Below are 26,014 nucleotides of genomic sequence, written 5' to 3'. Positions count from 1 at the left end.
ACATAGATATACACAAATATCATATATACAACAGCCAACAATGTTAAAGCTGATATAACATAAAGTAAAACAATAAATAAAGGCTGAGTCTCTGAATGACCTTGAATGGCCCAGCCAGAGCCTGGACTTGAACCCCATCTGCAGAGAAGAATGGGAGAAACTTTACTCAGTACTTTAGTGAAGGATCTTTGGCAGCGATTACAGCCTAGAATTTTCTTGGGTATGACACTACAAGCTTGGCATATCTGTATTTGGACAGTTTCTCCCATTATTCTCTGTAGATTCTCTCAAGCTCTGTCAGGTTGGATGGGGAGCATCACAGCACAGCTATTTTCAGGTCTCTCCAGAGATGTTTGATCGGGTTCAAGTCCAGGCTCTGGCTGGGCCATTTAAAGGTCATTCAGACTCTTGTTCCCGAAGCCACTCCTGTGTTGTCCTGTTGGAAGGTGAACCTTTGCCCCAGTCTGAAGTCCTGCACATTCTGGAGCAGGATTTCATCATGGATCTCTCTGACCTGCTCTGTTAATCTTTCCCTCAATCCTGACTAGTCTCCCAGTCCCTGCCGTTGAAAAACATTCCCACAGCATGATGCTGCCACCACCATGCTTCACTGTAGGGATGGTTCCAGGTTTCCCCCAGACGTGACACCTGGCATTCAGGCCAAGAGTTCAATCTTGGTTTCATCAGACCAGAGAATCTTCTTTCTCATGGTCTGAGAGTCCTTTAGGTGCCTTTTGGCAAACTCCAAGTGGGCTGTCATGTGCCTTTTATTGAGGAGTGGCTTCCTCTCTGGCCAGTCTACCATAAAGGCCTGATTGGTGGAGTGCTGCAGAGATGGTTGTCCTTCTGGAAGGTTCTCCCATCTCCATAGACGAACTTTGGAGCTCTGTCAGAGTGACCATCGGCTTCTTGGTAACCTCCCTGACCAAGGCCATTCTCCCCCGATTGCTCAGTTTGGCCAACTCTAGGAAGAGTCTTGGTGGTTCCAAACTTCTTCCATTTAAGAATGATGGAGGTCACTGTACTCTTGGGGACTCAACACAATCCTGTCTCGGGGCTCTGACATGCACTGCCAACTGTGGGAACTTATATAGACAGATGTGTGCTTTTCCAAAATGTCCAATCAATTGAATTTACCACAGGTGGACTCCAATCAAGTTGTAGAAACATCTCAAGGATGATCAATGGAAACAGGATGCACCTGAGCTCAATTTCGAGTCTCATAGCAAAGGGTCTGAATACTTATGTAAATAAGGTACTTCTGTATTTATTTTTTATAATTTTGCAAACATTTCTAAAAACCTGTTTTTGCTTTGTCATTATGTGGTATTTTGTGTATATTGATGAGATTTCTAAAAATGTTTTCTCCATTTTAGAATAAGGCTGTAACGTGACAAAATGTTGAACAAGTCAAGGGATCTAAATACTTTCCAAACAAATATAATTTTCATTGGTTGCTAGGTATTTTCCATTCACTTCAACCTGTAAGAATTAGGTGTCCCCACGAAATGATGTGCTGTAAGAGCTGTTAGAGTGTATGTGAGGGTTTAGGTTGGAAGAACAACAAGAGCATGACATGAATTGCTTGAGCTGTGCTGATGCAAGCTTTTGCTGGATCATTGGAGACAGCCTATAGGGAGGAGGTGAGACCTGGCAGTGTGGTGCCAGGACAACAACCTCTCCCTCAATGTGAGCAAGACAAAGGAGCTGATCGTGGACTACAGGAAAAGGTGGGCCGAACAGGCCCCTTTAACATTGACGGGTCTGTAGTGGAGCGGGTCGAGAGTTTCAAGTTCCTTGGTGTCCACATCACCAACGAACTATCATGGTCCAAACAAACCAAGACAGTCGTGAAGAGGGCATGACAATACCTCTTTCCCTTCAGAAGACTGAAAAGATTTGGCATGGGTTCCCAGATCGTCAAAAAGTTCTACAGCTGCACCATCGAGAGCATCCTGACCGGTTGCATCACCGCCTGGTGTGGCAACTGCTCAGGATCTGACCGTAAGGCGCTACAGAGGGTAGTGTGTATGGCCCAGTACATCACTGGGTCCAACCTTTCTGCCATCCAGGACCTATATACCAGGCGGTGTCAGAGGAAAGCCCAAAAGACTCCAGTCACCGAAGTAATAGACTGTTCTCTCTGCTACCCCACGACAAGTGGTACCGTAGTGCCAAGTCTAGGACCAAAAGGCTCCTTAACAGCTTCTACCCCCAAGCCATAAGACTGCTGAACAATTAATCAAATGACCACCCGGACTATTTACATTGACCCCCCCCCCACATTTGTTTTTACACTGCTGCTATGCTCTGTTTATTATCTTCGTATATTCACTTTACACCTACCTACATGAACAAATGACCTCAACTAACCTGTACTCCCCGCACATTGACTCGGTACCGGTACCCCCTGTATATAGTCTCGTTATTGTTATTTTATTGTGTTACTTTTTATTATTTTTTACTTTAGTTTATTTAGTAAATCTTTTCTTAACTCTTTCTTGAACTGCATTGTTGGTTAAGGGCTTGTAAGCATTTTACGGTAAGGTCTACCAACACCTGTTGTGTTCGGCGCATGTAACAAATAAAGTTTGATTTGATTTAAAATGGACTATTTAAGTCTAGTAGCCCCTGTCTGGTGTCCTCATTGGAACATGCCCCTTGCCCAACACACTACTGCCTAGGCTTCCTGATTGCATTGGCTGTGCAGGTGTGAGTACCCATGGTGCGAAATGATGGTGAGTGACAGTCAGACAAAAGAAGACCAAACAAACTAAAGCAGTACACACTGTATACTATAGGTTAATATACACACTGTATAGGTTCATATACACACTGTATACTATAGGTTAATATACACACTGTATAGGTTCATATACACACTGTATACTATAGGTTAATATACACACTGTATAGGTTCATATACACACTGTATACTGTAGGTTAATATACACACTGTATAGGTTCATATACACATTGTATACTGTAGGTTAATATACCCACTGTATAGGTTCATATACACACTGTATACTGTAGGTTAATATACACACTGTATAGGTTAATATACACACTGTATACTGTAGGTTAATATACACACTGTATAGGTTCATATACACACTGTATACTGTAGGTTCATATGCACACTGTATGCTGTAGGTTAATATACACACTATATACTGTAGGTTAATATACACACTGTATACTGTAGGTTAATATACACACTGTATACTGTAGGTTCATATACACACTGTATACTGTAGGTTCATATGCACACTGTATAATGTAGGTTAATATACACACTGTATACTGTAGGTTCATATGCACACTGTATACTGTAGGTACATATACACACTGTATACTGTAGGTTAATATACACACTGTATACTGTAGGTTAATATACACACTGTATACTGTAGGTTAATATACACACTGTATAGGTTCATATACACACTGTATACTGTAGGTTAATATACACACTGTATACTGTAGGTTAATATACACACTGTATAGGTTCATAATAAGGATGCAGATCGCTAAAGCCAAACAAAATGTTATTGACATAGCTACGTATATCCACACATTTCTTAGGCTGTGTTTGCAAGTAGTGAACTACAGGTAGTTTAATTAGTAAACTCAGCAAAAAAAGAAACGTCCCTCTTTCAGGACCCTGTCTTTCAAAGAGAATTCTTAAAAATTCAAATATTTTCACAGACCTTCATTGTAAAGGGTTTGAACACTGTTTCCCATGCTTGTTCAATGAACCATAAACAATTAATGAACATGCACCTGTGGAACGGTCTTGAAGACACTAACAGCTTACAGACGGTAGGCAATTAAGGTCACAGTTATGAAAACTTAGGACACTAAAGAGGCCTTTCTACCGACTCTGAAAAACACCAAAAGAAAGATGCCCAGGGTCCCTGCTCATCTGTGTGAACGTTCCTTAGGCATGCTGCAAGAAGACATGAGGACTGCAGATGTGGCCAAGGCAATAAAATGTTCGTACTGTGAGATGCCTAAGACAGGGAGACAGGATGGACAGCTGATCGTCCTCGCAGTGGCAGACCACGTGTAACAACACCTGCACAGAATCGGTACATCCGAACATCACACCTGCGGGACAGGTACAGGATGGCAACAACAACTGCCCAAATTACACCAGGAACGCACAATCCCTCCATCAGTGCTCAGACTGTACGCAATAGGCTGAGAGAGGCTGGACTGAGGGCTTGTAGGCCTGTTGTAAGGCAGGTCCTCACCAGACATCACCGGCAACAACGTCGCCTATGGGCACAAACCCACCGTCGCTGGACCAGACAGGACTGGCAAAAAGTGCTCTTCACTGACAAGTCGAGGTTTTGTCTCACCAGGAGTGATGGTCAGATTTGTGTTTATCGTCGAAGGAATGAGCGTTTCACCGAGGCCTGTACTCTGGAGCGGGATCGATTTGGAGGTGGAGGGTCCATCATGGACTGGGGCAGTGTGTCACAGCATCATCGGACTGAGCTTGTTGTCATTGCAGGCAACCTCAATGCTGTGCGTTACAGGGAAGACATCCTCCTCCCTCATGTGGTACCCTTCCTGCAGGCTCATCCTGACATGACCCTCCAGCATGACAATGCCACCAGCCATACTGCTCGTTCTGTGTGTGATTTTCTGCAAGACAGGAATGTCAGTGTTCTGCCATGGCCATCGAAGAGCCCGGATCTCAATCCCTTTGAGCACATCTGGGACCTGTTGGATGAGGGCTAGAACCATTCCCCCCAGAAATGTCTGGGAACTTGCAGATGCCTTGGTGGAAGAATGGGGTAACATCTCACAGCAAGAACTGGCAAATCTGGTGCAGTTCATGAGGAGGAGATGCACTGCAGTACTTAATGCTGCTGGTGGCCACACCAGATACTGACTGTTACTTTTGATTTTGAACCCCCGTTTGTTCAGGGACACATTATTCCATTTCTGTTAGTCACATGTCTGTGGAACTTGTTCAGTTTAAGTCTCAGTTGTTGAATATTGTTATGTTCATACAAATATTTCCACATGTTAAGTTTGCTGAAAATTAACGCACTTGACAGTGAGAAGACGTTTCTTTAACTACATTTTGCGGTAGCTTTGTGGTAGTTTAACAAAATGCTAGTGTTTTCTGTAGTTAATTACTGTTTTTTTGCCATGGAGCGGTGTAGCTAACTATTGGAACTGGGGCTGTGGCGGACATGACATTTAGTCAGCGGGTGACTGTTAAGAAAATAACTGCCATTCTCACAGTAATTTACCATACATTAACAAACACATTTAGCATCTCCTGGATTCCAATGTATAGTCTACAAGCCACTGACGAAGACCTTTGGAACATCTACAAGGCTAATAAATCCATTATTTATTTTTTTTATAATTATTATTTTAGACAGGTTTAAAGAAACTTGATATGAAGAAAATGTAGACAATTTCACAAGAACAGAATAGCAAACTCTGAGTTGTCCTCATGTTAGGCCCTGATCTGGCTATGCCACATGGCTGTGGGCTACACTAGTTCATTTAGCAGACAAGATTTGCTTAGAATTCTGTGGCATTATTTTATATTATTTCATAGTATGAAGAATACAATTGAACATAGCTGAATAAAATATATAATGTTGAAATATCATGTTCATTCTGTAAACTTAAAGCACCAATGTGTTAGGTCGAACCTATCCAAGATTTGAACTAGCCAAAACCATCTTTCTGCACTCCAAAAACAAGTGTGCCTTTTCACATGAGCACCTTGAAATCGCACCTTTCTTTGGAGTGCAGAGTGCTGGCTTCAGCTAGGAATAGAGTTCATTGGTGCCATGACTCTGATCCCATGGCTAATATCTATGTGGTGGCGGCATTCCATCTGACGCTTCTGCAACTGCCGGTATCGTCTAGACACAGGATGAAGCGCAGTACAAATTTACATTTTTGTAAATCTTCACTTTCAGTTGAAAAATCCTACAGGATTTTGACTGAAAACGTGTTTGCTGTTTCTGTGCTTCACAGGGAATCATCACAGAGAAGTGTATTTTTAAATATAGTTAACGTTTAGCTACTGAGTGAATGTGCTGCTCCAATCTTATGCCTTTATGTACCTGTGCAGAATTTCAGAATCTGTTCCAGGTTCCAGACATCACCCAGTTCCAAGTTGCTCCCTAAACCTTCCCCTATGATAAGCGTGATAATGACAGTGATGATAATGATGAAAATGATGATCAGTGTAAGTAACTTTATAATCTGATTGATTGATTGATTGCAATAATGAATTGAGGAAGTAATGACTGCTTGCTTGCTTGCAGGATTGATTGATGAAAGGTTATCTTGTGTAATGTGTGTACAATGTTTGCAATATTATACCAACACAGATGAAATCAATAGACGTATGTACTGTATGTACTGATGTACTGTATGTTCTGTTAATCAAAAACTCATTATCAATATCTGGACCGAGGCCATTTTAATCAGGGTTGTGGGCTTGTCAGGGTGGAGTAGTAGTGGGTCAGGGCTGTGGGCTTGTCACGGTGGAGTAGTAGTGGGTCAGGGCTGTGGGCTTGTCACGGTGGAGTAGTAGTGGGTCAGGGCTGTGGGCTTGTCACGGTGGAGTAGTAGTGGGTCAGGGCTGTGGGCTTGTCACGGTGGAGTAGTAGTGGGTCAGGGCTGTGGGCTTGTCAAAGTGGAGTAGTAGTGGGTCAGGGCTGTGGGACGTGTCACTGTGAAGTGGTAGTGGTGGGGTTGGGCTGTGGGACGTGTCACTGTGAAATGGTAGTGGTGGGGTTGGGCTGTGGGACGTGTCACTGTGAAGTGGTAGTGGTGAGGTTGGGCTGTGGGACTGTGAAGTGGTAGGGGTGAGGTTGGGCTGTGGGACGTGTCACTGTGAAATGGTAGTGGTGGGGTTGGGCTGTGGGACGTGTCACTGTGAAGTGGTAGTGGTGGGGTTGGGCTGTGGGACGTGTCACTGTGAAGTGGTAGTGGTGAGGTTGGGCTGTGGGACGTGTCACTGTGAAGTGGTAGTGGTGGGGTTGGCGTTGGGCTGTGGGATGTGTCACTGTGAAGTGGTAGTGGTGGGGTTGGGCTGTGGGATGTGTCACTGTGAAGTGGTAGTGGTGGGGTTGGGCTGTGGGACGTGTCACTGTGAAGTGGTAGTGGTGGGGTTTGGGTTGGGCTGTGGGACGTGTCACTGTGAAGTGGTAGTGGTGGGGTTGGGCTGTGGGACGTGTCACTGTGAAGTGGTAGTGGTGAGGTTGGGGTTGGGCTGTGGGACGTGTCACTGTGAAGTGGTAGTGGTGAGGTTGGGTTGTGGGACGTGTCACTGTGAAGTGGTAGTGGTGGGGTTGGGGTTGGGCTGTGGGACGTGTCACTGTGAAGTGGTAGTGGTGGGGTTGGGCTGTGGGACGTGTCACTGTGAAGTGGTAGTGGTGAGGTTGGGGTTGGGCTGTGGGACGTTTCACTGTGAAGTGGTAGTGGTGGGGTTGGGCTGTGGGACTGTGAAGTGGTAGTGGTGGGTTTGGCGTTGGGCTGTGGGACGTGTCACTGTGAAATGGTAGTAGTGGGGTTGGGCTGTGGGACGTGTCACTGTGAAGTGGTAGTGGTGGGGTTGGGCTGTGGGAGGTGTCACTCTGAAGTGGTAGTGGTGGCGATGGGCTGTGGGACGTGTCACTGTGAAGTGGTAGTGGTGGGGTTGGGCTGTGGGATGTGTCACTGTGAAGTGGTAGTGGTGAGGTTGGGCTGTGGGACGTGTCACTGTGAAGTGGTAGTGGTGGGGTTGGCGTTGGGCTGTGGGACGTGTCACTGTGAAGTGGTAGTGGTGGGGTTGGGGTGTGGGACGTGTCACTGTGAAGTGGTAGTGGTGGGGTTGGGCTGTGGGACGTGTCACTGTGAAGTGGTAGTGGTGGGGTTGGGCTGTGGGACGTGTCACTGTGAAGTGGTAGTGGTGGGGTTGGGCTGTGGGACGTGTCACTGTGAAGTGGTAGTGGTGGGGTTTGGGTTGGGCTGTGGGACGTGTCACTGTGAAGTGGTAGTGGTGGGGCTGGGCTGTGGGACGTGTCACTGTGAAGTGGTAGTGGTGAGGTTGGGGTTGGGCTGTGGGACGTGTCACTGTGAAGTGGTAGTGGTGAGGTTGGGCTGTGGGACGTGTCACTGTGAAGTGGTAGTGGTGGGGTTGGGGTTGGGCTGTGGGACGTGTCACTGTGAAGTGGTAGTGGTGGGGTTGGGCTGTGGGACGTGTCAATGTGAAGTGGTAGTGGTGAGGTTGGGGTTGGGCTGTGGGACATTTCACTGTGAAGTGGTAGTGGTGGGGTTGGGCTGTGGGACTGTGAAGTGGTAGTGGTGGGGTTGGCGTTGGGCTGTGGGACGTGTCACTGTGAAATGGTAGTAGTGGGGTTGGGCTGTGGGACGTGTCACTGTGAAGTGGTAGTGGTGGGGTTGGGCTGTGGGACGTGTCATTGTGAAGTGGTAGTGGTGGCGATGGGCTGTGGGACGTGTCACTGTGAAGTGGTAGTGGTGGGGTTGGGCAGTGGGATGTGTCACTGTGAAGTGGTAGTGGTGGGGTTGGGCTGTGGGACGTGTCACTGTGAAGTGGTAGTGGTGGGGTTGGCGTTGGGCTGTGGGACGTGTCACTGTGAAGTGGTAGTGGTGGGGTTGGGCTGTGGGATGTGTCACTGTGAAGTGGTAGTGGTGAGGTTGGGCTGTGGGATGTGTCACTGTGAAGTGGTAGTGGTGGGGTTGGGCTGTGGGACGTGTCACTGTGAAGTGGTAGTGGTGGGGTTGGGCTGTAGGACGTGTCACTGTGAAGTGGTAGTGGTGGGGTTGGGCTGTAGGACGTGTCACTGTGAAATGGTAGTGGTGAGGTTGGGGTTGGGCTGTGGGACGTGTCACTGTGAAGTGGTAGTGGTGGCGTTGGGCTGTGGGACATGTCACTGTGAAGTGGTAGTGGTGAGGTTGGGCTGTGGGACGTGTCACTGTGAAGTGGTAGTGGTGGGGTTGGGCTGTGGGACGTGTCACTGTGAAGTGGTAGTGGTGGGTTGGGCTGTGGGACTGTGAAGTGGTAGTGGTGGGGTTGGCGTTGGGCTGTGGGACGTGTCACTGTGAAGTGGTAGTGGTGGGGTTGGGCTGTGGGACGTGTCACTTTGAAGTGGTAGTAGTGGGGTTGGGCTGTGGGACGTGTCACTGTGAAGTGGTAGTGGTGGCGATCGGCTGTGGGACGTGTCACTGTGAAATGGTAGTGGTGGGGTTGGGCTGTGGGACGTGTCACTGTGAAGTGGTAGTGGTGGGTCAGGGCTGTGGGATGTGTCACTGTGAAGTGGTAGTGGTGAGGTTGGGCTGTGGGACGTGTCACTGTGAAGTGGTAGTGGTGGGGTTGGCGTTGTGCTGTGGGACGTGTCACTGTGAAATGGTAGTGGTGGGGTTGGGGTGTGGGACTTGTCACTGTGAAGTGGTAGTGGTGGGGTTGGGCTGTGGGACGTGTCACTGTGAAATGGTAGTGGTGGGGTTGGCGTTGGGCTGTGGGACGTGTCACTGTGAAGTGGTAGTGGTGGGGTTGGGCAGTGGGATGTGTCACTGTGAAGTGGTAGTGGTGGGGTTGGGCTGTGGGACGTGTCACTGTGAAGTGGTAGTGGTGGGGTTGGCGTTGGGCTGTGGGACGTGTCACTGTGAAGTGGTAGTGGTGGGGTTGGGCTGTGGGATGTGTCACTGTGAAGTGGTAGTGGTGAGGTTGGGCTGTGGGATGTGTCACTGTGAAGTGGTAGTGGTGGGGTTGGGTTGTGGGACGTGTCACTGTGAAGTGGTAGTGGTGGGGTTGGGCTGTAGGACGTGTCACTGTGAAGTGGTAGTGGTGGGGTTGGGCTGTAGGACGTGTCACTGTGAAATGGTAGTGGTGAGGTTGGGCTGTGGGATGTGTCACTGTGAAGTGGTAGTGGTGGGGTTGGGCTGTGGGACGTATCACTGTGAAATGGTAGTGGTGGGGTTGGGGTTGGGCTGTGGGACGTGTCACTGTGAAGTGGTAGTGGTGGCGTTGGGCTGTGGGACATGTCACTGTGAAGTGGTAGTGGTGAGGTTGGGCTGTGGGACGTGTCACTGTGAAGTGGTAGTGGTGGGGTTGGGCTGTGGGACGTGTCACTGTGAAGTGGTAGTGGTGGGTTGGGCTGTTGGACGTGTCACTGTGAAGTGATAGTGGTGGGGTTGGGCTGTGGGACGTGTCACTATGAAGTGGTAGTGGTGAGGTTGGGCTGTGGGACTGTGAAGTGGTAGTGGTGGGGTTGGCGTTGGGCTGTGGGACCTGTCACTGTGAAGTGGTAGTGGTGGGGTTGGGCTGTGGGACGTGTCACTTTGAAGTGGTAGTAGTGGGGTTGGGCTGTGGGACGTGTCACTGTGAAATGGTAGTGGTGGCGATGGGCTGTGGGACGTGTCACTGTGAAGTGGTAGTGGTGGGTCAGGGCTGTGGGATGTGTCACTGTGAAGTGGTAGTGGTGAGGTTGGGCTGTGGGACGTGTCACTGTGAAGTGGTAGTGGTGGGGTTGGCGTTGTGCTGTGGGACGTGTCACTGTGAAATGGTAGTGGTGGGGTTGGGGTGTGGGACTTGTCACTGTGAAGTGGTAGTGGTGGGGTTGGGCTGTGGGACGTGTCACTGTGAAATGGTAGTGGTGGGGTTGGCGTTGGGCTGTGGGACGTGTCACTGTGAAGTGGTAGTGGTGGGGTTGGGCTGTGGGATGTGTCACTGTGAAGTGGTAGTGGTGGGGTTGGGCTGTGGGACGTGTCACTGTGAAGTGGTAGTGGTGGGGTTGGGCTGTGGGACGTGTCACTGTGAAGTGGTAGTGGTGGGGTTGGGCTGTGGGACGTGTCACTGTGAAGTGGTAGTGGTGGGGTTGGGCTGTGGGACGTGTCACTGTGAAGTGGTAGTGGTGGGGTTGGGCTGTGGGACGTGTCACTGTGAAGTGGTAGTGGTGGGGTTGGGCTGTGGGATGTGTCACTGTGAAGTGGTAGTGGTGAGGTTGGGCTGTGGGACTGTGAAGTGGTAGTGGTGGGGTTGGGCTGTGGGACGTGTCACTGTGAAGTGGTAGTGGTGGGGTTGGGCTGTGGGACGTATCACTGTGAAATTGTAGTGGTGGGGTTGGGGTTGGGCTGTGGGACGTGTCACTGTGAAGTGGTAGTGGTGGGGTTGGGCTGTGGGACGTGTCACTGTGAAGTGGTAGTGGTGGGGTTGGCGTTGGGCTGTGGGACGTGTCACTGTGAAGTGGTAGTGGTGAGGTTGGGCTGTGGGACGTGTCACTGTGAAATGGTAGTGGTGGGGTTGGGCTGTGGGACGTGTCACTGTGAAGTGGTAGTGGTGGGGTTGGGGTTGGGCTGTGGGACGTGTCACTGTGAAGAGGTAGTGGTGGGGTTGGGGTTGGGCTGTGGGACGTGTCACTGTGAAGTGGTAGTGGTGGGGTTGGGCTGTGGGACGTGTCACTGTGAAGTGGTAGTGGTGGGGTTGGGCTGTGGGACGTGTCACTGTGAAGTGGTAGTGGTGGGGTTGGGCTGTGGGACGTGTCACTGTGAAGTGATAGTGGTGGGGTTGGGCTGTGGGACGTGTCACTGTGAAGTGGTAGTGGTGATGTTGGGCTGTTGGACTGTGAAGTGGTAGTGGTGGGGTTGGGCTGTGGGACGTGTCACTGTGAAGTGGTAGTGGTGGGGTTGGGGTTGGGCTGTGGGACGTGTCACTGTGAAGTGGTAGTGGTGGGGTTGGGCTGTGGGATGTGTCACTGTGAAGTGGTAGTGGTGGGGTTGGGCTGTGGGACGTGTCACTGTGAAGTGGTAGTGGTGGCGATGGGCTGTGGGACGTGTCACTGTGAAATGGTAGTGGTGGGGTTGGGCTGTGGCACGTGTCACTGTGAAGTGGTAGTGGTGGGTCAGGGCTGTGGGATGTGTCACTGTGAAGTGGTAGTGGTGGGGTTGGGCTGTGGGACGTGTCACTGTGAAGTGGTAGTGGTGGGGTTGGGTTTGGGCTGTGGGACGTGTCACTGTGAAGTGGTAGTGGTGGGGTTGGGCTGTGGGACGTGTCACTGTGAAGTGGTAGTGGTGGGGTTGGGCTGTGGGACGTGTCACTGTGAAGTGGTAGTGGTGGGGTTGGCTGTGGGATGTGTCACTGTGAAGTGGTAGTGGTGGGGTTGGGCTGTGGGACGTGTCACTGTGAAGTGGTAGTGGTGGGGTTGGGCTGTGGGAGGTGTCACTGTGAAATGGTAGTGGTGAGGTTGGGGTTGGGCTGTGGGACGTGTCACTGTGAAGTGGTAGTGGTGGGGTTGGGCTGTGGGACGTGTCACTGTGAAGTGGTAGTGGTGGGGTTGGGCTGTGGGATGTGTCACTGTGAAATGGTAGTGGTGAGGTTGGGCTGTGGGACTGTGAAGTGGTAGTGGTGGGGTTGGGCTGTGGGACGTGTCACTGTGAAGTGGTAGTGGTGGGGTTGGGCTGTGGGACGTATCACTGTGAAATTGTAGTGGTGGGGTTGGGGTTGGGCTGTGGGACGTGTCACTGTGAAGTGGTAGTGGTGGGGTTGGGCTGTGGGACGTGTCACTGTGAAGTGGTAGTGGTGGGGTTGGCGTTGGGCTGTGGGACGTGTCACTGTGAAGTGGTAGTGGTGAGGTTGGGCTGTGGGACGTGTCACTGTGAAGTGGTAGTGGTGGGGTTGGGCTGTGGGACGTGTCACTGTGAAGTGGTAGTGGTGGGGTTGGGGTTGGGCTGTGGGACGTGTCACTGTGAAGTGGTAGTGGTGGGGTTGGGGTTGGGCTGTGGGACGTGTCACTGTGAAGTGGTAGTGGTGGGGTTGGGCTGTGGGACGTGTCACTGTGAAGTGGTAGTGGTGGGGTTGGGCTGTGGGACGTGTCACTGTGAAGTGGTAGTGGTGGGGTTGGGCTGTGGGACTGTGAAGTGGTAGTGGTGGGGTTGGGCTGTGGGACGTGTCACTGTGAAGTGGTAGTGGTGGAGTTGGGGTTGGGCTGTGGGACGTGTCACTGTGAAGTGGTAGTGGTGGGGTTGGGCTGTGGGACGTGTCACTGTGAAGTGGTAGTGGTGGAGTTGGGCTGTGGGACGTGTCACTGTGAAGTGGTAGTGGTGGGGTTGGGCTGTGGGACGTGTCACTGTGAAGTGGTAGTGGTGGGGTTGGGCTGTGGGATGTGTCACTGTGAAGTGGTAGTGGTGAGGTTGGGCTGTGGGACGTGTCACTGTGAAGTGGTAGTGGTGGGGTTGGCGTTGGGCTGTGGGACGTGTCACTGTGAAGTGGTAGTGGTGGGGTTGGGGTGTGGGACGTGTCACTGTGAAGTGGTAGTGGTGGGGTTGGGCTGTGGGACGTGTCACTGTGTAGTGGTAGTGGTGGGGTTGGGCTGTGGGATGTGTCACTGTGAAGTGGTAGTGGTGGGGTTGGGCTGTGGGACGTGTCACTGTGAAGTGGTAGTGGTGGGGTTTGGGTTGGGCTGTGGGACGTGTCACTGTGAAGTGGTAGTGGTGGGGTTGGGCTGTGGGATGTGTCACTGTGAAGTGGTAGTGGTGAGGTTGGGGTTGGGCTGTGGGACGTGTCACTGTGAAGTGGTAGTGGTGGGGTTGGGCTGTGGGACGTGTCACTGTGAAGTGGTAGTGGTGGGGTTGGGGTTGGGCTGTGGGACGTGTCACTGTGAAGTGGTAGTGGTGGGGTTGGGCTGTGGGACGTGTCACTGTGAAGTGGTAGTGGTGAGGTTGGGGTTGGGCTGTGGGACGTTTCACTGTGAAGTGGTAGTGGTGGGGTTGGGCTGTGGGACTGTGAAGTGGTAGTGGTGGGGTTGGCGTTGGGCTGTGGGACGTGTCACTGTGAAATGGTAGTAGTGGGGTTGGGCTGTGGGACGTGTCACTGTGAAGTGGTAGTGGTGGGGTTGGGCTGTGGGACGTGTCACTGTGAAGTGGTAGTGGTGGCGATGGGCTGTGGGACGTGTCACTTTGACGTGGTAGTGGTGGGGTTGGGCTGTGGGATGTGTCACTGTGAAGTGGTAGTGGTGAGGTTGGGCTGTGGGACGTGTCACTGTGAAGTGGTAGTGGTGGGGTTGGCGTTGGGCTGTGGGACGTGTCACTGTGAAGTGGTAGTGGTGGGGTTGGGCTGTGGGACGTGTCACTGTGAAGTGGTAGTGGTGGGGTTGGGCTGTGGGACGTGTCACTGTGAAGTGGTAGTGGTGGGGTTGGGGTTGGGCTGTGGGACGTGTCACTGTGAAGTGGTAGTGGTGGGGTTGGGCTGTGGGACGTGTCACTGTGAAGTGGTAGTGGTGGGGTTGGGCTGTGGGACGTGTCACTGTGAAGTGGTAGTGGTGGGGTTGGGCTGTGGGACGTGTCACTGTGAAGTGGTAGTGGTGGGGTTGGGCTGTGGGACGTGTCACTGTGAAGTGATAGTGGTGGGTTTGGGCTGTGGGACGTGTCACTGTGAAGTGGTAGTGGTGAGGTTGGGCTGTGGGACTGTGAAGTGGTAGTGGTGGGGTTGGCGTTGGGCTGTGGGACGTGTCACTGTGAAGTGGTAGTCGTGGGGTTGGGCTGTGGGACGTGTCACTGTGAAGTGGTAGTAGTGGGGTTGGGCTGTGGGACGTGTCACTGTGAAGTGGTAGTGGTGGCGATGGGCTGTGGGACGTGTCACTGTGAAATGGTAGTGGTGGGGTTGGGCTGTGGGACGTGTCACTGTGAAGTGGTAGTGGTGGGGTCAGGGCTGTGGGACGTGTCACTGTGAAGTGGTAGTGGTGAGGTTGGGGTGTGGGACGTGTCACTGTGAAGTGGTAGTGGTGGGGTTGGGCTGTGGGACGTGTCACTGTGAAATGGTAGTGGTGGGGTTGGCGTTGGGCTGTGGGACGTGTCACTGTGAAGTGGTAGTGGTGGGGTTGGGCTGTGGGATGTGTCACTGTGAAGTGGTAGTGGTCGGGGTTGGGCTGTGGGACGTGTCACTGTGAAGTGGTAGTGGTGGGGTTGGGCTGTAGGACGTGTCACTGTGAAGTGGTAGTGGTGGGGTTGGGCTGTGGGACGTGTCACTGTGAAGTGGTAGTGGTGAGGTTGGGCTGTGGGATGTGTCACTGTGAAGTGGTAGTGGTGGGGTTGGGCTGTGGGACGTATCACTGTGAAATGGTAGTGGTGGGGTTGGGGTTGGGCTGTGGGACGTGTCACTGTGAAGTGGTAGTGGTGAGGTTGGGCTGTGGGACGTGTCACTGTGAAGTGGTAGTGGTGGGGTTGGGCTGTGGGACGTGTCACTGTGAAGTGGTAGTGGTGGGGTTGGGCTGTGGGATGTGTCACTGTGAAGTGGTAGTGGTGAGGTTGGGTTGTGGGACTGTGAAGTGGTAGTGGTGGGGTTGGGCTGTGGGACGTGTCACTGTGAAGTGGTAGTGGTGGGGTTGGGCTGTGGGACGTATCACTGTGAAATTGTAGTGGTGGGGTTGGGGTTGGGCTGTGGGACGTGTCACTGTGAAGTGGTAGTGGTGGGGTTGGGCTGTGGGACGTGTCACTGTGAAGTGGTAGTGGTGGGGTTGGCGTTGGGCTGTGGGACGTGTCACTGTGAAGTGGTAGTGGTGAGGTTGGGCTGTGGGACGTGTCACTGTGAAGTGGTAGTGGTGGGGTTGGGCTGTGGGACGTGTCACTGTGAAGTGGTAGTGGTGGGGTTGGGGTTGGGCTGTGGGACGTGTCACTGTGAAGTGGTAGTGGTGGGGTTGGGGTTGGGCTGTGGGACGTGTCACTGTGAAGTGGTAGTGGTGGGGTTGGGCTGTGGGACGTGTCACTGTGAAGTGGTAGTGGTGGGGTTGGGCTGTGGGACGTGTCACTGTGAAGTGGTAGTGGTGGGGTTGGGCTGTGGGACGTGTCACTGTGAAGTGGTAGTGGTGGGGTTGGGCTGTGGGACGTGTCACTGTGAAGTGGTAGTGGTGGGGTTGGGCTGTGGGACGTGTCACTGTGAAGTGGTAGTGGTGATGTTGGGCTGTTGGACTGTGAAGTGGTAGTGGTGGGGTTGGGCTGTGGGACGTGTCACTGTGAAGTGGTAGTGGTGGGGTTGGGGTTGGGCTGTGGGACGTGTCACTGTGAAGTGGTAGTGGTGGGGTTGGGCTGTGGGATGTGTCACTGTGAAGTGGTAGTTGTGGAGTTGGGCTGTGGGACGTGTCACTGTGAAATGGTAGTGGTGGCGATGGGCTGTGGGACGTGTCAGTGTGAAATGGTAGTGGTGGGGTTGGGCTGTGGGATGTGTCACTGTGAAGTGGTAGTGGTGAGGTTGGGCTGTGGGACGTGTCACTGTGAAGTGGTAGTGGTGGGGTTGGCGTTGGGCTGTGGGACGTGTCACTGTGAAGTGGTAGTGGTGGGGTTGGGGTGTGGGACGTGTCACTGTGAAGTGGTAGTGGTGGGGTTGGGCTGTGGGACCTGTCACTGTTTAGTGGTAGTGGTGGGGTTGGGCTGTGGGATGTGTCACTGTGAAGTGGTAGTGGTGGGGTTGGGCTGTGGGACGTGTCACTGTGAAGTGGTAGTGGTGGGGTTTGGGTTGGGCTGTGGGACGTGTCACTGTGAAGTGGTAGTGGTGGGGTTGGGCTGTGGGATGTGTCACTGTGAAGTGGTAGTGGTGAGGTTGGGGTTGGGCTGTGGGACGTGTCACTGTGAAGTGGTAGTGGTGAGGTTGGGCTGTGGGACGTGTCACTGTGAAGTGGTAGTGGTGGGGTTGGGGTTGGGCTGTGGGACGTGTCACTGTGAAGTGGTAGTGGTGGGGTTGGGCTGTGGGACGTGTCACTGTGAAGTGGTAGTGGTGAGGTTGGGGTTGGGCTGTGGGACGTTTCACTGTGAAGTGGTAGTGGTGGGGTTGGGCTGTGGGACTGTGAAGTGGTAGTGGTGGGGTTGGCGTTGGGCTGTGGGACGTGTCACTGTGAAATGGTAGTAGTGGGGTTGGGCTGTGGGACGTGTCACTGTGAAGTGGTAGTGGTGGGGTTGGGCTGTGGGACGTGTCACTGTGAAGTGGTAGTGGTGGCGATGGGCTGTGGGACGTGTCACTTTGACGTGGTAGTGGTGGGGTTGGGCTGTGTCACTGTGAAGTGGTAGTGGTGAGGTTGGGCTGTGGGACGTGTCACTGTGAAATGGTAGTGGTGGGGTTGGCGTTGGGCTGTGGGACGTGTCACTGTGAAGTGGTAGTGGTGGGGTTGGGCTGTGGGACGTGTCACTGTGAAGTGGTAGTGGTGGGGTTGGGCTGTGGGACGTGTCACTGTGAAGTGGTAGTGGTGGGGTTGGGGTTGGGCTGTGGGACGTGTCACTGTGAAGTGGTAGTGGTGGCGTTGGGCTGTGGGACATGTCACTGTGAAGTGGTAGTGGTGAGGTTGGGCTGTGGGACGTGTCACTGTGAAGTGGTAGTGGTGGGGTTGGGCTGTGGGACGTGTCACTGTGAAGTGGTAGTGGTGGGTTGGGCTGTGGGACGTGTCACTGTGAAGTGATAGTGGTGGGTTTGGGCTGTGGGACGTGTCACTATGAAGTGGTAGTGGTGAGGTTGGGCTGTGGGACTGTGAAGTGGTAGTGGTGGGGTTGGCGTTGGGCTGTGGGACGTGTCACTGTGAAGTGGTAGTCGTGGGGTTGGGCTGTGGGACGTGTCACTGTGAAGTGGTAGTAGTGGGGTTGGGCTGTGGGACGTGTCACTGTGAAGTGGTAGTGGTGGCGATGGGCTGTGGGACGTGTCACTGTGAAATGGTAGTGGTGGGGTTGGGCTGTGGGACGTGTCACTGTGAAGTGGTAGTGGTGGGTCAGGGCTGTGGGATGTGTCACTGTGAAGTGGTAGTGGTGAGGTTGGGGTGTGGGACGTGTCACTGTGAAGTGGTAGTGGTGGGGTTGGGCTGTGGGACGTGTCACTGTGAAATGGTAGTGGTGGGGTTGGCGTTGGGCTGTGGGACGTGTCACTGTGAAATGGTAGTGGTGGGGTTGGGCTGTGGGATGTGTCACTGTGAAGTGGTAGTGTCGGGGTTGGGCTGTGGGACGTGTCACTGTGAAGTGGTAGTGGTGGGGTTGGGCTGTAGGACGTGTCACTGTGAAGTGGTAGTGGTGGGGTTGGGCTGTGGGACGTGTCACTGTGAAGTGGTAGTGGTGAGGTTGGGCTGTGGGATGTGTCACTGTGAAGTGGTAGTGGTGGGGTTGGGCTGTGGGACGTATCACTGTGAAATGGTAGTGGTGGGGTTGGGGTTGGGCTGTGGGACGTGTCACTGTGAAGTGGTAGTGGTGAGGTTGGGCTGTGGGACGTGTCACTGTGAAGTGGTAGTGGTGGGGTTGGGCTGTGGGACGTGTCACTGTGAAGTGGTAGTGGTGGGGTTGGGCTGTGGGACGTGTCACTGTGAAGTGGTAGTGGTGGGGTTGGGCTGTGGGACGTGTCACTGTGAAGTGGTAGTGGTGGGGTTGGGCTGTGGGACGTGTCACTGTGAAGTGGTAGTGGTGGGGTTGGGCTGTGGGACGTGTCACTGTGAAGTGGTAGTGGTGGGGTTGGGCTGTGGGACGTGTCACTGTGAAGTGGTAGTGGTGGGGTTGGGCTGTGGGACGTGTCACTGTGAAGTGGTAGTGGTGGGGTTGGGCTGTGGGATGTGTCACTGTGAAGTGGTAGTGGTGAGGTTGGGCTGTGGGACTGTGAAGTGGTAGTGGTGGGGTTGGCGTTGGGCTGTGGGACGTGTCACTGTGAAGTGGTAGTCGTGGGGTTGGGCTGTGGGACGTGTCACTGTGAAGTGGTAGTAGTGGGGTTGGGCTGTGGGACGTGTCACTGTGAAGTGGTAGTGGTGGCGATGGGCTGTGGGACGTGTCACTGTGAAATGGTAGTGGTGGGGTTGGGCTGTGGGACGTGTCACTGTGAAGTGGTAGTGGTGGGTCAGGGCTGTGGGATGTGTCACTGTGAAGTGGTAGTGGTGAGGTTGGGGTGTGGGACGTGTCACTGTGAAGTGGTAGTGGTGGGGTTGGGCTGTGGGACGTGTCACTGTGAAATGGTAGTGGTGGGGTTGGCGTTGGGCTGTGGGACGTGTCACTGTGAAGTGGTAGTGGTGGGGTTGGGCTGTGGGATGTGTCACTGTGAAGTGGTAGTGTCGGGGTTGGGCTGTGGGACGTGTCACTGTGAAGTGGTAGTGGTGGGGTTGGGCTGTAGGACGTGTCACTGTGAAGTGGTAGTGGTGGGGTTGGGCTGTGGGACGTGTCACTGTGAAGTGGTAGTGGTGAGGTTGGGCTGTGGGATGTGTCACTGTGAAGTGGTAGTGGTGGGGTTGGGCTGTGGGACGTATCACTGTGAAATGGTAGTGGTGGGGTTGGGGTTGGGCTGTGGGACGTGTCACTGTGAAGTGGTAGTGGTGAGGTTGGGCTGTGGGACGTGTCACTGTGAAGTGGTAGTGGTGGGGTTGGGCTGTGGGACGTGTCACTGTGAAGTGGTAGTGGTGGGGTTGGGCTGTGGGATGTGTCACTGTGAAGTGGTAGTGGTGAGGTTGGGTGTGTGGGACTGTGAAGTGGTAGTGGTGGGGTTGGGCTGTGGGACGTGTCACTGTGAAGTGGTAGTGGTGGGGTTGGGCTGTGGGACGTGTCACTGTGAAGTGGTAGTGGTGGGGTGGGGTTGGGCTGTGGGACGTGTCACTGTGAAGTGGTAGTGGTGGGGTTGGGCTGTGGGACGTGTCACTGTGAAGTGGTAGTGGTGGGGTTGGCGTTGGGCTGTGGGACGTGTCACTGTGAAGTGGTAGTGGTGAGGTTGGGCTGTGGGACGTGTCACTGTGAAGTGGTAGTGGTGGGGTTGGGCTGTGGGACGTGTCACTGTGAAGTGGTAGTGGTGGGGTTGGGCTGTGGGACGTGTCACTGTGAAGTGGTAGTGGTGGGGTTGGGGTTGGGCTGTGGGACGTGTCACTGTGAAGTGGTAGTGGTGGGGTTGGGCTGTGGGACGTGTCACTGTGAAGTGGTAGTGGTGGGGTTGGGCTGTGGGACGTGTCACTGTGAAGTGGTAGTGGTGGGGTTGGGCTGTGGGACGTGTCACTGTGAAGTGGTAGTGGTGGGGTTGGGCTGTGGGACGTGTCACTGTGAAGTGGTAGTGGTGGGGTTGGGCTGTGGGACGTGTCACTGTGAAGTGATAGTGGTGGGGTTGGGCTGTGGGACGTGTCACTGTGAAGTGGTAGTGGTGATGTTGGGCTGTTGGACTGTGAAGTGGTAGTGGTGGGGTTGGGCTGTGGGACGTGTCACTGTGAAGTGGTAGTGGTGGGGTTGGGGTTGGGCTGTGGGACGTGTCACTGTGAAGTGGTAGTGGTGGGGTTGGGCTGTGGGATGTGTCACTGTGAAGTGGTAGTGGTGGGGTTGGGCTGTGGGACGTGTCACTGTGAAGTGGTAGTGGTGGCGATGGGCTGTGGGACGTGTCACTGTGAAATGGTAGTGGTGGGGTTGGGCTGTGGCACGTATCACTGTGAAGTGGTAGTGGTGGGTCAGGGCTGTGGGATGTGTCACTGTGAAGTGGTAGTGGTGGGGTTGGGCTGTGGGACGTGTCACTGTGAAGTGGTAGTGGTGGGGTTGGGTTTGGGCTGTGGGACGTGTCACTGTGAAGTGGTAGTGGTGGGGTTGGGCTGTGGGACGTGTCACTGTGAAGTGGTAGTGGTGGGGTTGGGCTGTGGGACGTGTCACTGTGAAGTGGTAGTGGTGGGGTTGGCTGTGGGATGTGTCACTGTGAAGTGGTAGTGGTGGGGTTGGGCTGTGGGACGTGTCACTGTGAAGTGGTAGTGGTGGGGTTGGGCTGTGGGAGGTGTCACTGTGAAGTGGTAGTGGTGAGGTTGGGGTTGGGCTGTGGGACGTGTCACTGTGAAGTGGTAGTGGTGGGGTTGGGCTGTGGGACGTGTCACTGTGAAGTGGTAGTGGTGGGGTTGGGCTGTGGGATGTGTCACTGTGAAATGGTAGTGGTGAGGTTGGGCTGTGGGACTGTGAAGTGGTAGTGGTGGGGTTGGGCTGTGGGACGTGTCACTGTGAAGTGGTAGTGGTGGGGTTGGGCTGTGGGACGTATCACTGTGAAATTGTAGTGGTGGGGTTGGGGTTGGGCTGTGGGACGTGTCACTGTGAAGTGGTAGTGGTGGGGTTGGGCTGTGGGACGTGTCACTGTGAAGTGGTAGTGGTGGGGTTGGCGTTGGGCTGTGGGACGTGTCACTGTGAAGTGGTAGTGGTGAGGTTGGGCTGTGGGACGTGTCACTGTGAAGTGGTAGTGGTGGGGTTGGGCTGTAGGACGTGTCACTGTGAAGTGGTAGTGGTGGGGTTGGGGTTGGGCTGTGGGACGTGTCACTGTGAAGTGGTAGTGGTGGGGTTGGGGTTGGGCTGTGGGACGTGTCACTGTGAAGTGGTAGTGGTGGGGTTGGGCTGTGGGACGTGTCACTGTGAAGTGGTAGTGGTGGGGTTGGGCTGTGGGACGTGTCACTGTGAAGTGGTAGTGGTGGGGTTGGGCTGTGGGACGTGTCACTGTGAAGTGATAGTGGTGGGTTTGGGCTGTGGGACGTGTCACTGTGAAGTGGTAGTGGTGATGTTGGGCTGTTGGACTGTGAAGTGGTAGTGGTGGGGTTGGGCTGTGGGACGTGTCACTGTGAAGTGGTAGTGGTGGAGTTGGGGTTGGGCTGTGGGACGTGTCACTGTGAAGTGGTAGTGGTGGGGTTGGGCTGTGGGATGTGTCACTGTGAAGTGGTAGTTGTGGAGTTGGGCTGTGGGACGTGTCACTGTGAAGTGGTAGTGGTGGCGATGGGCTGTGGGACGTGTCAGTGTGAAATGGTAGTGGTGGGGTTGGGCTGTGGGATGTGTCACTGTGAAGTGGTAGTGGTGAGGTTGGGCTGTGGGACGTGTCACTGTGAAGTGGTAGTGGTGGGGTTGGCGTTGGGCTGTGGGACGTGTCACTGTGAAGTGGTAGTGGTGGGGTTGGGGTGTGGGACGTGTCACTGTGAAGTGGTAGTGGTGGGGTTGGGCTGTGGGACCTGTCACTGTTTAGTGGTAGTGGTGGGGTTGGGCTGTGGGATGTGTCACTGTGAAGTGGTAGTGGTGGGGTTGGGCTGTGGGACGTGTCACTGTGAAGTGGTAGTGGTGGGGTTTGGGTTGGGCTGTGGGACGTGTCACTGTGAAGTGGTAGTGGTGGGGTTGGGCTGTGGGATGTGTCACTGTGAAGTGGTAGTGGTGAGGTTGGGGTTGGGCTGTGGGACGTGTCACTGTGAAGTGGTAGTGGTGAGGTTGGGCTGTGGGACGTGTCACTGTGAAGTGGTAGTGGTGGGGTTGGGGTTGGGCTGTGGGACGTGTCACTGTGAAGTGGTAGTGGTGGGGTTGGGCTGTGGGACGTGTCACTGTGAAGTGGTAGTGGTGAGGTTGGGGTTGGGCTGTGGGACGTTTCACTGTGAAGTGGTAGTGGTGGGGTTGGGCTGTGGGACTGTGAAGTGGTAGTGGTGGGGTTGGCGTTGGGCTGTGGGACGTGTCACTGTGAAATGGTAGTAGTGGGGTTGGGCTGTGGGACGTGTCACTGTGAAGTGGTAGTGGTGGGGTTGGGCTGTGGGACGTGTCACTGTGAAGTGGTAGTGGTGGCGATGGGCTGTGGGACGTGTCACTTTGACGTGGTAGTGGTGGGGTTGGGCTGTGGGATGTGTCACTGTGAAGTGGTAGTGGTGAGGTTGGGCTGTGGGACGTGTCACTGTGAAGTGGTAGTGGTGGGGTTGGCGTTGGGCTGTGGGACGTGTCACTGTGAAGTGGTAGTGGTGGGGTTGGGCTGTGGGACGTGTCACTGTGAAGTGGTAGTGGTGGGGTTGGGCTGTGGGACGTGTCACTGTGAAGTGGTAGTGGTGGGGTTGGGGTTGGGCTGTGGGACGTGTCACTGTGAAGTGGTAGTGGTGGCGTTGGGCTGTGGGACATGTCACTGTGAAGTGGTAGTGGTGAGGTTGGGCTGTGGGACGTGTCACTGTGAAGTGGTAGTGGTGGGGTTGGGCTGTGGGACGTGTCACTGTGAAGTGGTAGTGGTGGGTTGGGCTGTGGGACGTGTCACTGTGAAGTGATAGTGGTGGGTTTGGGCTGTGGGACGTGTCACTATGAAGTGGTAGTGGTGAGGTTGGGCTGTGGGACTGTGAAGTGGTAGTGGTGGGGTTGGCGTTGGGCTGTGGGACGTGTCACTGTGAAGTGGTAGTCGTGGGGTTGGGCTGTGGGACGTGTCACTGTGAAGTGGTAGTAGTGGGGTTGGGCTGTGGGACGTGTCACTGTGAAGTGGTAGTGGTGGCGATGGGCTGTGGGACGTGTCACTGTGAAATGGTAGTGGTGGGGTTGGGCTGTGGGACGTGTCACTGTGAAGTGGTAGTGGTGGGTCAGGGCTGTGGGATGTGTCACTGTGAAGTGGTAGTGGTGAGGTTGGGGTGTGGGACGTGTCACTGTGAAGTGGTAGTGGTGGGGTTGGGCTGTGGGACGTGTCACTGTGAAATGGTAGTGGTGGGGTTGGCGTTGGGCTGTGGGACGTGTCACTGTGAAGTGGTAGTGGTGGGGTTGGGCTGTGGGATGTGTCACTGTGAAGTGGTAGTGTCGGGGTTGGGCTGTGGGACGTGTCACTGTGAAGTGGTAGTGGTGGGGTTGGGCTGTAGGACGTGTCACTGTGAAGTGGTAGTGGTGGGGTTGGGCTGTGGGACGTGTCACTGTGAAGTGGTAGTGGTGAGGTTGGGCTGTGGGATGTGTCACTGTGAAGTGGTAGTGGTGGGGTTGGGCTGTGGGACGTATCACTGTGAAATGGTAGTGGTGGGGTTGGGGTTGGGCTGTGGGACGTGTCACTGTGAAGTGGTAGTGGTGAGGTTGGGCTGTGGGACGTGTCACTGTGAAGTGGTAGTGGTGGGGTTGGGCTGTGGGACGTGTCACTGTGAAGTGGTAGTGGTGGGGTTGGGCTGTGGGATGTGTCACTGTGAAGTGGTAGTGGTGAGGTTGGGTTGTGGGACTGTGAAGTGGTAGTGGTGGGGTTGGGCTGTGGGACGTGTCACTGTGAAGTGGTAGTGGTGGGGTTGGGCTGTGGGACGTATCACTGTAAAATTGTAGTGGTGGGGTTGGGGTTGGGCTGTGGGACGTGTCACTGTGAAGTGGTAGTGGTGGGGTTGGGCTGTGGGACGTGTCACTGTGAAGTGGTAGTGGTGGGGTTGGCGTTGGGCTGTGGGACGTGTCACTGTGAAGTGGTAGTGGTGAGGTTGGGCTGTGGGACGTGTCACTGTGAAGTGGTAGTGGTGGGGTTGGGCTGTGGGACGTGTCACTGTGAAGTGGTAGTGGTGGGGTTGGGGTTGGGCTGTGGGACGTGTCACTGTGAAGTGGGAGTGGTGGGGTTGGGGTTGGGCTGTGGGACGTGTCACTGTGAAGTGGTAGTGGTGGGGTTGGGCTGTGGGACGTGTCACTGTGAAGTGGTAGTGGTGGGGTTGGGCTGTGGGACGTGTCACTGTGAAGTGGTAGTGGTGGGGTTGGGCTGTGGGACGTGTCACTGTGAAGTGGTAGTGGTGGGGTTGGGCTGTGGGACGTGTCACTGTGAAATGGTAGTGGTGGGGTTGGGCTGTGGGACGTGTCACTGTGAAGTGGTAGTGGTGGTGTTGGGCTGTGGGATGTGCACTGTGAAGTGGTAGTGGTGGGGTTGGGCTGTGGGACGTGTCACTGTGAAGTGGTAGTGGTGGGGTTGGGGTTGGGCTGTGGGACGTGTCACTGTGAAGTGGTAGTGGTGGGGTTGGGCTGTGGGATGTGTCACTGTGAAGTGGTAGTTGTGGGGTTGGGCTGTGGGACGTGTCACTGTGAAGTGGTAGTGGTGGGGTTTTGGGCTGTGGGACGTGTCACTGTGAAGTGGTAGTGGTGGGGTTGGGCTGTGGGACGTGTCACTGTGAAGTGGTAGTGGTGGGGTTGGGCTGTGGGAGGTGTCACTGTGAAGTGGTAGTGGTGGGGTTGGGCTGTGGGACGTGTCACTGTGAAGTGGTAGTGGTGGGTTGGGCTGTGGGACTGTGAAGGGTAGTGGTGGGGTTGGGTTGGGCTGTGGGACGTGTCACTGTGAAGTGGTAGTGGTGGGGTTGTGCTGTGGGACGTGTCACTGTGAAGTGGTAGTGGTGGGGTTGGGCTGTGGGACGTGTCACTGTGAAGTGGTAGTGGTGGGGTTGGGGTTGGGCTGTGGGACGTGTCACTGTGAAGTGGTAGTGGTGGCGTTGGGCTGTGGGACGTGTCACTGTGAAGTGGTAGTGGTGAGGTTGGGCTGTGGGACGTGTCACTGTGAAGTGGTAGTGGTGGGGTTGGGCTGTGGGACGTGTCACTGTGAAGTGGTAGTGGTGGGTTGGGCTGTGGGACGTGTCACTGTGAAGTGATAGTGGTGGGTTTGGGCTGTGGGACGTGTCACTATGAAGTGGTAGTGGTGAGGTTGGGCTGTGGGACTGTGAAGTGGTAGTGGTGGGGTTGGCGTTGGGCTGTGGGACGTGTCACTGTGAAGTGGTAGTCGTGGGGTTGGGCTGTGGGACGTGTCACTGTGAAGTGGTAGTGGTGGGGTTGGGCTGTGGGACGTGTCACTGTGAAGTGGTAGTGGTGGGGTTGGGCTGTGGGACGTGTCACTGTGAAGTGGTAGTGGTGGGGTTGGGCTGTGGGACGTGTCACTGTGAAGTGGTAGTGGTGGGGTCGGGCTGTGGGACGTGTCACTGTGAAGTGGTAGTGGTGGGGTTGGGGTGTGGGACGTGTCACTGTGAAGTGGTAGTGGTGGGGTTGGGCTGTGGGACGTGTCACTGTGAAATGGTAGTGGTGGGGTTGGCGTTGGGCTGTGGGACGTGTCACTGTGAAGTGGTAGTGGTGGGGTTGGGCTGTGGGATGTGTCACTGTGAAGTGGTAGTGTCGGGGTTGGGCTGTGGGACGTGTCACTGTGAAGTGGTAGTGGTGGGGTTGGGCTGTAGGACGTGTCACTGTGAAGTGGTAGTGGTGGGGTTGGGCTGTGGGACGTGTCACTGTGAAGTGGTAGTGGTGAGGTTGGGCTGTGGGATGTGTCACTGTGAAGTGGTAGTGGTGGGGTTGGGCTGTGGGACGTATCACTGTGAAATGG

This window comes from Salmo salar, chromosome 12 (genome assembly GCF_965601325.2).
Source record: "Salmo salar chromosome 12, fSalSal1, whole genome shotgun sequence".
Classification (NCBI taxonomy): domain Eukaryota; kingdom Metazoa; phylum Chordata; class Actinopteri; order Salmoniformes; family Salmonidae; genus Salmo; species Salmo salar.
The sequence above is the reverse complement of the archived record's forward strand: the minus strand, read 5'-3'. Positions refer to the sequence as shown.